The sequence below is a fragment of the Durio zibethinus genome, chromosome 12 (genome assembly GCF_047325235.1).
Source record: "Durio zibethinus cultivar Kanyao isolate XHJ-2024 chromosome 12, ASM4732523v1, whole genome shotgun sequence".
Taxonomy (NCBI): domain Eukaryota; kingdom Viridiplantae; phylum Streptophyta; class Magnoliopsida; order Malvales; family Malvaceae; genus Durio; species Durio zibethinus.
The window spans coordinates 15,657,784-15,667,424 of NC_143173.1; the positions used below are offsets into that span (position 1 = coordinate 15,657,784).

At 38.3% G+C, this 9,641-nt stretch overlaps 1 pseudogene; it reads right to left on the reverse strand.

The window, feature by feature from the left end:
• Window positions 1-5,983: 5,983 nt before the first annotated feature.
• Window positions 5,984-9,267, reverse strand: LOC149515763 (uncharacterized; annotated as a pseudogene).
• Between the last annotated feature and the right edge of the window lie 374 nt (window positions 9,268-9,641).

The following is a 9,641-nucleotide window of genomic DNA, read 5'->3' on the forward strand; positions in this document are numbered from 1 at the left end:
TGAAGAAACAAAATTTAAAAGGAAAAAAATAAAAAAGCAAATAAAAGGGAAAATAGTTCAAAACAAAAAACAAAAAACCTACGGTACGAGTTGGTTTAAGTTCGGATCAGCGCACAAATCTTTTCTAAGTCAAGGGGCGAGTTTGCAGCTTCTTATCACCAAAACAAAGCAATATTGGGGTAAGTAATTAAGCAAAAGAATTCCTTTTTTCTTCACTTTTCTTTTTCCCTTTTTTTTCTCTTTTTATTTTTATTTTTTACTTTTTCTCTAAAACTTCAATTGGGATATTCAAAGATATATACATTACCAACTACGATGCTTGGAAAAGAATTACCTTAGTACGAATAGAAGTTAAACACATCGAGATCTAAAGAAATTTCTTGCTGTAGTTTCTAAAGCGATTATATTATTCAACCAAATTATAAGGTCTGACAATTACTTTTCTAAGTTCATGCATGTGTTACAGCTCATACGAACACACTAGAGGCCAAGGCACTTGTCTCGACCTAAGATCCAAGCCTGTGACTTATGCACACATACTTTTATATTTATAAAATTACAAACATTCAAAAATGAAACAAAAATTTAGTACATCACTCGATAAATTCGATCATATCTTAATCTTCACTGCTTGGTATTGCCTGCATATCTTTTATCCCTTTTTATGAAACAACTTGTTTCTGGGCATGCAATCTTGCTTAATTGCATGCAGCTCTGTGATAGCATCTTCATGTTGCGCCTGAAGCAATAATCACAACAATACAGAAGCAATAGACAACAATCAATAATCAAATGCGCAGGAAAAATAAAGCACACCAAGATTTACGTGGAAAACCCTCCAGTGTAGAGGGAAAAACCACGGGCCACCAGAAAAATCTTCACTATCAAATAATAGTTATACAAAGTTCTTCTCTAGCTAAAACTAGAGCTAATCAACAACTAGAGAAACAATTGGAGAAATCTCACCAAATAAGTGCTCAACAAATACACCCTGGATTTGTTCCTAGAGAGCTTCAAACCCGATCTTCACCGTTCAGAATGTATAACTCTGAATCATAAACCTCCTTACAAGGTTCCAACTCAATCGGACCACGGATCGACTTCCGTTTAACCAACTCTCCCTTCTCTTTTTTCTCTCTCTGCTTTTCTTGGCTTTTCTTCTTTTTCTCTGGTTGGTTGTCGACACACACCTTAAACAACCCCACCTCTTTTTTATTAAGTAGCTAGGGCTCTGTGTAAAATAAAAGATCAAGGCCCATGGCCTTTACTTGGTCCAAAACCACTTACATGGGACTGGACCCCATTTTCCTAACAATCTCCCCCTCCAGTCCCATTAGAAGGAGATTCATCACCATAGCAATTTCATTTGGAACTTACCTTGGCCAGGGAACTCATTCCGGCCAAGTTACTGCAAAGCTCAAGCTTTTCCCTGGGAAGTATCTTAGTCAACATATCTGCCACATTTTTATCAGTATGGACTTTCTTCAATAGCATCTGCTGTTCTTCAATCACTGAACGTAACCAATGATATCTAACATCAATGTGCTTTGTTCTAGCATGGTACATGGTATTCTTACTCAAATCTAAAGCACTCTGGCTATCACAAAATACCACATACTCTTTCTGATTCAACCCCAATTCAAAAAGAAAACGTTTCATCCAAAGCATTTCTTTACATGCTTCAGTTGCTGCAATATACTCAGCTTCTGTAGTTGACAAAGCAACACACTTCTGCAACTTAGACTGCCAAGATACAGCTCCTCCTGCAAAAGTGAACAAATACCCTGAAGTAGATTTCCTACCATCAAGATCGCCTGCCATGTCAGCATCAGTAAACCCTTCTAAAATTGGTTGTGAAACTCCATAAGTCAAGCACATTTTTAAGGTACCCCTCAAATATCTAAAAATCCATTTCACTACTTCCCAGTGGATCTTCCCTGGATTAGAAAGAAATCTGCTCACTACACCAACTGCATGAGCAATGTCAGGCCTTGTACAAACCATAAGATACATTAAAGAATCGACTGCAGAAGAATAAAGAATACTAGACATAGCTAGTTGCTCTTCCTTAGACACTGGACAAGATTTCTTACTTAGATGAAAATGGTTGGCAAGTGAACTGCTAACTGATTTAGCATGTTGCATGTTGAATCTACCAAGCACTCGTTCAACATACTTTTCCTATGACAACCACAGCTTTCCAGCTCTCCTATCTCGGATAATGTCCATACTAAGAATCTGCTTTGTTGGACCTAAATCCTTCATATCAAAGGACTTAGACAATTGTTCTTTCCACCTGCAAACCATACTAGCATCTTATCCTACAATCAACATATCATCAACATATAATAATAGGATAATGAAGTTACCATTAGGGAATTGTTTAATATACACACAAGAATCCGTTACTGTTCTTTTATAGCTATGACTCACCATAAAAGAATCAAACTTTTTGTACCACTGTCGCGGAGCTTGTTTCAAGCCATACAAGCTTTTCTTCAATTTGCAAACTAAGTGCTCTTTCCCTTTCACTTCAAAACCCTCAGACTGATTCATATAAATGTCCTCCTGCAAATCACTATGCAAAAATGCAGTTTTAACATCAAGTTGCTCAAGCTCAAGATTCAAACTAGCTGCCAATCCCAGTACCACTCGAATAGAACTCGTTTTTACAACTGGAGCAAAAATCTCATCAAAATCGATGCCTGATTTCTGAGAAAAACCTTTTACTACCAATCGAGCTTTGTACCTCACTAGTTTGTCACCATCCTTTTTCAACTTGAACACCCATTTATTCTTTAATGGCCTCTTCCCTGTTGAAAGTTTAACAAGATCATAAGTACCATTCTTTCGCAATGACTCCATCTCTTCTTTCATTGCTTTTAACCAGTGCTCTCTATCCGGAGTAGCCTGCACATCTTGAAAGCTTTTTGGCTCCCCTTCACTGGTAACTAAAATAAAATCTGAACTTGGATACCTGGTAGATGGCCTGCGCTCTCTAGTAGATCTCCTGCGCTGAGACTCTACATCACTTGATGCTGAAGGTAGCTCCCCCTACTCAACACTCTCAGGTAGAGAGGATTGCTCCCCCTGCTCAAAACTAATAGCATCTGGCTCATCACCAACTATGGCTGGCTCATTCATATCCCCAAGTTCTGTTTCTGGCTCATTTTCACCATCTGTGGCTCTTTCTTGTGAAATCCCTGTCGATGTTGAAACATCACATTCAACAGTAACTCGTGTAGTCTTCTCATTTTTCTCAAGGTCTGCTATGGTTTCTTTTTCATGAAAGACCACATCTCTGCTTCTGACTGTCTTTCTCTTTACTGGATCCCATACCCTGTAGCCAAATTCCTCATCACCATATCCTACAAACATACACTGTGTAGCTTTACTGTCAAGCTTTGATCTCTGCTCTTTCGGCACATGCATGAATGCTTTACACCCAAAAATTTTCAAGTGAGAGTATGAAGCATCTTTTCCTGTCCACACTCTTTCTGGAATGTCAAAGCCCAAAGGAACTGATGGTGACCTGTTAAGTAAATAACAAGCTGTGTTGACTGTTTCACCCCAGAATGGCTTTGGTAATTTTGCCATCCTCAACATACATCTGACTTTTTCCATAATAGTGAGATTCATTCTTTCAGCTATACCATTATGCTGCGGTGTTCCAAGTTCTGTCCTCTCATGCCTGATCCCATGCTTTGAGCAATACTCTTCAAAGCTTTTAGATGTGTATTCCCCACCATTATCAGTTTGAATACACTTCAAGGGTAACCCTGTCATCCTTTCAACCATGGCATGAAATTTTTGAAAATACTGCAGTACCTGACTTTTGTATTTCAACATATACACCCAAGTCTTACGTGAAGCATCATCAATAAAAGTAACAAAATATCTGCTACCACCTAATGACTCAACCTTAATGGGACCACATACGTCAGAATAAATTAATTCCAATCTATTTTCTTTTCTCTGAGAACTTTTACGAAAAGAAACTCTATGATGCTTACCAAACAAACAATAATCACATGAATCGAGAGACATACCTTTGGTCAAGGGAATGAGAGAGTGCCTTGCCAAAACCTATAACCCTTTTTCACTCATGTGTGCCAGCCTCCTGTGCCACAAGTTTGCTGAAGCATCATTTTCAACGGTATTTACCTGGTTACCGTTCAATTGCATTCATGTCTTATACATTGTGCAGCATAGTTTTCCCCTTGCAACTACCATAGATCCTTTGAGAAGCTTTCACTGTCTATTCTTTTGTCGGCTTTCATATCCCTCCTTATCAAGGACATTAATAGCAAGCAAGTTCATTCTCATATCTGGAATGTGTCTGACATCCCTTAAAGTCAACATGCAGCCTGTACTAGTTTGTACACCAATATCACCAATCCCAACAATCTGCGACACACTCTTGTTTCCCATCTTGGTACAACCAAAGTCTCCTGCTTTGTAAGTTGTAAACAACTCTCTCTTAAGAACACAATGATATGCCGCTCCTGTGTCAACTATCCATTCAATGCCGGGATCACTAACATGATTACAATCACCATGTGTACAAATCAAAGTAACTGAATCACTATCTGAATTCACTGCTGCAACATTGCCATCATCTGAACTCTTGCCTTTCTCAACTTTTTGCTCTTGCTTCAAGATTCTACAGTTTCATTTTATATGACCCGCCTTACCACAATGGAAACACTTCACTTTACCTCTAGACTTGGATCTATGTTTAGACTTACCACGGCCTTTTGAGTCCTGACCTCTGTCGATGTTTCTACCCCTGTTCTCTGTGACCAGAGCTTGATTCCCAGGGTCTACATCTTTTCGCCTCGCTTCTTCATTAAGCATACTGTCCTTTACCATCTCCAATGTCACCTTATAATCAGGAGCTGAATTAAGAACAGTCACAACTAGAGTATTCCAGCTGTCTGGCAATGAACCCAAAAGAAATAATGCCTTCATTTCATCATCCATCTTAAGTTCCATAGTAGTCATCCGATTAAATATATCTTGAAAATCACTCAAGTGCTCTATAACAGATCGTCCATCCCTGTACTGTAAAGTTACAATCTTTTTAACAAGCATAACTTTATTCATACCTGTTTTTCTCTCATACAATGCTGCCAATTTTTCCCAAACAATGTGAGCATCTGATTCCTGCGCTACATGATGGAACACGCTGATATCAACCCATTTTCTGATTGTAGCCAGTGTCTTTCTACCTAGCTTCTTCCAGCTTTCATCTTTCATATCTGCTGGTTTAGCCGAATCACCCAATACTGGCTCATACAAATCTTTGCAGTATAGATGATCCTCCATTATAGGCTTCCAAATTGAATAATTTGATGCTGTCAATTTTATCATGGAACATGTATCACCCTCCATGATCTCAAACAGAATTTACTTCTATCCTGGGTTGCTTCTGTATCGATGTCTCAAAATAACTCTCGCTCTGATACCACTTGTTGCGCCTGAAGCAATAATCACAACAATACAAAAGCAATAGACAACAATCAATAATCAAATGCGCAGGAAAAATAAAGCACACCAAGATTTACGTGGAAAACCCTCTAGTGTAGAGGGAAAAACCACGGGCCACCAGAAAAATCTTCACTATCAAATAATAGTTATACAAAGTTCTTCTCTAGCTAAAACTAGAGCTAATCAACAACTAGAGAAACAATTGGAGAAATCTCACCAAATAAGTGACTCAACAAATACACCCTGGATTTGTTCCTAGAGAGCTTCAAACCCGATCTTCACCGTTCAGAATGTATAACTCTGAATCATAAACCTCCTGACAAGGTTCCAACTCAATCGGACCACGGATCGACTTCCGTTTAACCAACTCTCCCTTCTCTTTTTTCTCTCTCTGCTTTTCCTGGCTTTTCTTCTTTTTCTCTACTTGGTTGTCGACACACACCTTAAACAACCCCACCTCTTTTTTATTAAGTAGCTAGGGCTCTGTGTAAAATAAAAGACAAGGCCCATGGCCTTTACTTGGTCCAAAACCACTTACATGGGACTGGACCCCATTTTCTTAACACTTCAATCTTCATTCTCTCAACAGGAACTTCTGTAGAGCACGCAACACCGACTTGAGTGAAAGAAGCCAAACACTTCTATATTTCATCACCATCTATGTTCTTCCCATTAATTTGTTGAAGCAATCGAACATCTAGAATCTCCTCCAATTCTTCTGGCAATGCCATCTTACAGAAATTATGAAGGCTTAAGCCATCATGAAACAAGTCATATGTTGGCCTCTTTCCGGTGATCATCTCCAACAGGAGAATTCCATAGCTGTAAATATCGCCTACGGAAGAGGTCGGACCACCCATACCATATTCTGCAACGATTTGTTACAAATAATTATAACTTAGAATTAATTTTAGTTGTAGAATGTTCTAAAAATTAGAAGCCAAATGATTTAAAATAAAGTACATATTAAACGCATTTCCAAAATTAAATGTATTTGGTTAACAAAATAAGATTAGAAGATTTGAAATTTATCCGGAACGAGATAACCAATTGTTCCTTTGATGACTGAGGAAGCTGCTTGCTAGCTACCCAGATTATTACTTGCAGCACTAGAAAGGAGCTTAGCCATCCCAAAATCACCGACATGTGCAACCATGTCATCATCTATAAGAACATTGGTCGGCTTTAGATCACGATGAACAGTCAGAGTTCCACAATGGTGGTGAAGGTAATCCAACGCTTTGGCCACATCTATAGCTATGTCCAACATTTGACCAAAGCTCAAATGGCGGAAGTGATCATATTGCCGATCATGCAGCCAGCTATCTAAACTTCCATTAGGCATGAATTCTAAAACCAGAGCTTTGAAATCACTGCCTTGGTAATCAATGCTTGAGCAAGAAGTCATCAACTTGACAAGATTCCGATGTCGAATTTTTCTTAAAACCTCACATTCAACCGTGAAACTCTTTACAGCCCCAAGGTTTTGAAGGTTCAATACTTTCACTGCAACGGGGTTTTTGTGTTGGTGAAGAATTCCTTTATATACAGAGCCAAAGCTGCCACTACCAGTGCAGTTGGAGGATGCGAAACCATTAGTGGCTTGAAGAAGTTCCTTATATGATGCTTGCAAGTAGCCAACAGGCAGCAAAGGCACAGGGATTTTTTCCCTTCGAAAGCATTTTCTCCAACAAAGAAAATCAAGAAGCACAACCAGAATTGAGGCGAGTGGAACACCAAGGATGAAAATAAAAATGACTTTGGTTGACAGAACTTTTCCCTTTTTCTTTGTTTCCTGAACGATGCATTTTGGAAGTTTTATTTCAGGAATTTGCCCACAAAGCTCTTTGTTCCCAACAACGGAAAATTCACTAATATTTTTGAAAACCCCTTCTTATGGAGCTTCACCTTCTAATTGGTTGAAAGAAAGGTTTAAACTCACTAAAAATGGAAGGTTTTGAAGATCATCTGGTATTGTGCCAGACAAATTGTTACCAGAGAGGTCCAAGTTCTCAAGACCTCTTAGAAAGCCAAAAGATAGAGGAATGCTACTTTGAAAGTCGTTTCCCTGCATGTGCAAGATTCTTAATCCAGAAATCTCACCAAGTCTCTCAGGAATTTCACCTGTGAAATTGTTGTTATCAACTCGTAATTCTACAAGATTCTTCGAGCTACCAATATCTGCTGGAAAGACACCAGTGAAAAAGTTGTGAGACATATTCAAAGTAATCAAACTTTCAAAACCAGCAATCAACTGATCTGGTATACTACCACCAAGCTTATTTTTGGAAAGATCCATCATCTGCATACGCTTGCATTTCCAGAGTGTCAGTGGAATACTTCCCTCAAAATTGTTGTCATTCAAATAAAGATAAGACAATTGAGAGAGATTACCAACGCTGGATGGGATTTCACCAGAAAAGCCATTCACAGAGAGGTCAAATCGTCCAAGATTTTGAAGCTTTCCACTGGAAGTAGGAACATTGCCTGTAAACAAATTTATCCCTATATGAAACTGTGTGAGCTTGACAAGATTGCTTATTCCTTCAGGAATGCTTCCAGAAATCTGATTCCCACCCATGCAAAGATGATCAAGCTGGGTAGATAAATTAGCTACAGAGTCGGGTAACACCCCACCTAATCTATTCTCAAGGATGGCCAAAAGTTTCAATTGACTGCAGTCGCTTAAAGAAGAAAGAAAATCCAGGTCTCCTGCATTTCCAATTCCAAGGTGGTTATAGTCAATGGTAAACAGTTCAAGATTCTGAAGGTTTCCTATATTGTTAGGAACTGATCCACTGAAACCATTTGTTTGGATGTCAAACTGTTGCAGGCCAGATATATTAGTTACTGATCTTGGAATTGTTCCAGTGAATTGGTTATCTCCAACATACAGTATTTCAAGCTTTGGAAAAGCAAAACCTATTAGATTTCAAGCTTTGGAAAAGCAAAACCTATTAGAGGTGCAAGGCCCCCAGATAATTTATTTCTACCCATATCAATATATGTCATGGAAGACAGATTGTAAATTGAAGAAGGAATAGTACCAGATAGGTTATTTTGACCAATGACAAGAATTTTCAAGTTCGATATTCCCCCTAAAGAATTGGGTATAGCTCCCTCCAAATGATTTCCTGCAAGTTGCAGATAATCCAATGATGAAAGGTTTCCCAAGGAAGATGGAGTACCCCCAATCAAATTATTGTCAGCAAGAGAGAGTCTGGTGAGATTCTTCATATCATCATCACCAAAGCTGAATGGAATATTTCCAGAAAGGCTATTGTGATTTAAATTAATCAATTGGAGGTTTGAGCAATTACGGAGCTCTATAGGGATGTTACCTTGGAGATTATTGTAACTTAAATTTAGAAAACGAAGCCGCCTCAACTGCCCAAATTCCCTGGGGATATGTCCTTGCAGGCTGTTATCAGATAAGTTAGCCTCTCGCAGGAAACTCAAATTTCCGATTGAAGAAGATATGGAGCCAACTAATTTCATGCTATTCAGTTTCAAACTGATTACCTTCGGCTGCTGCCGACCACATCGAACACCTTGCCACTCACAGAAGTGAAGAGAAGCGTTCCATGAAATTAGAGCTCCAGGAGAAGAACCAACAACAAGCTGATCCTTCAAGGCAAGCAAAGCTAGTCCGTCGGTTTTGTTCCCCGAGGCCAAGGCAAGATTGATGGACATCAATTGGAAGATTGTCAGAACAACAATGCAAAGCAGAAATTTGATATGAATAATACATTTGTCATTCAAGTGAGATTTCTCCATTACTAGCTGGAATTACTTAAAAAAAAGGTTTAGAACAAGTAGTTTTTTTATTAAAAAACAATAATATTTGGGAAAGGAAGACAGAACTAATTATTAGTCAACAAGCTTTTCGTATAAATAAATCTAATTCTATGTGGTATTCAAGACTTCAAGTCATAAAAATGATTTCAATATCTGACCAAATTAAAGAGAAAAAGAAAAGAAAAACTAACTAACATATATTAAAGAACAGCAAAAGAAAATTGATCAATCCCATTCAAGTGACATCAAGGAAGTCAGAAGAGAGTTTCATCTAAGAGAAAAGTCAATCTATAATTAAAATATAAGGTTTCTTGTCTAAGTAGGAAACCAATTAGTCTTCCAAAACGTCATGT